Below are 1,419 nucleotides of genomic sequence, written 5' to 3' on the forward strand. Positions count from 1 at the left end.
ATCTGTGCAAAACACAAGAGGAAGGACCAGATTGATGCTTGGTAATATTATCCCAACACACGTCTCTTCCTACAGAAGAAGCCAGGAGATCCTCTCGAGGCTAACCTGCAAGGATTTGTGCTGCTTTTACATACATCCTAGTGATTTAACAACTAGTCCTTTTGTATCAATGAGCATCATTCAAAAGTTGGTTTTAAGCAATATAAATATTGAGAACAATATTATAGCATATACAATATTTTGTTTCGTATTTAAAATCTAAATCCCTTTTTTATGAGCTTTGGACACCATCTTAGAAAATAATATAATATTTCCACTTTCTTCTCTTTACATACATCTAAAAGACTGTTACACCTAGTTAAAATTTTATTAAACACCTTAAAGAGTAACTATTAACTGTGTTGTCTCTTTTGAGGTGTTGGAAATGTTATCCAAACCAGTCATTCAAACTTCCTTCCAATCTCTCTCTCTTTCCTTCAATTGGGGTTGAAGCCTTAGGCAGCTCCTTCTGTTTCCCTTTCAAAGAGTGATGCATGGGAGCCCACTCACTGGACTGAGACTGGCTCAAGAGGACTGTGTGCATTTCTTCTCAACTAGGGGTTAAAGGACACCATGTTGAAATGGGCTAAGGTGGAAGTAGTTACATCAACCAATCTACAAACACTACAAATCAAGATAGACCTAATTGTTGAACAATTATCAGCACATCACTGAACTCATCAACATTTCATCTCATAAAATTTCTGCACATTTAACCCCGTCTGGTGTCTGCTGCTGGGAGTATCCAGATTAATATAAAAGAGAAAAGGAGAAAACATAAAATCAGTTTGGACAAGTTGATACAGTGGAAAGAAATCTTGAGACCCTTCAAGATCATCGGGATAAAATTGTTTTCTCTAGTAGGAAAATTACCATCAGTGAAGCTAAGTCATTGCCTTTAGGAACTAAAGCTTAGAGTATTGGCTTTTAGCAGAAATAACTCCAGAGATAGAGGTATGACACCTGTTCTGGCTTCGTAGTCTCTAATACTTTCCAAATTGGACCTAGCCTCCAGGCTCCTGGTCTACAAAATTTTCACCAAAATGGGAATTACTTTTTCCTTAAATTGTATTTCTTACTTTTCTCACTTTATTTATCATCATAGCCAACCTTTTGTCAATTTTCCTTCTATTTCTGAATTTTTACCACTTATTTGCTGCTCTTGAAAAATCTCCAGGATCTTTTTTTTGCTTTTAAAGCTAATCTATACAAGACAGTTCATAAAACTTGTTCTCCTTTTTTTCAAATATTTTAAACTTAAAATATATAGTTCTTTATGAAGCTTTAGCATCTACTTTAGTTGGACTCTGCATTTTTGAATGCTGCTTTCTGTGGCTCTATTTCTTGTACTGAACATGAATTTATATTTGAGACATATAT

This window comes from Pteropus vampyrus, unplaced genomic scaffold, assembly GCF_000151845.1.
Source record: "Pteropus vampyrus isolate Shadow unplaced genomic scaffold, Pvam_2.0 Scaffold108, whole genome shotgun sequence".
Taxonomy (NCBI): domain Eukaryota; kingdom Metazoa; phylum Chordata; class Mammalia; order Chiroptera; family Pteropodidae; genus Pteropus; species Pteropus vampyrus.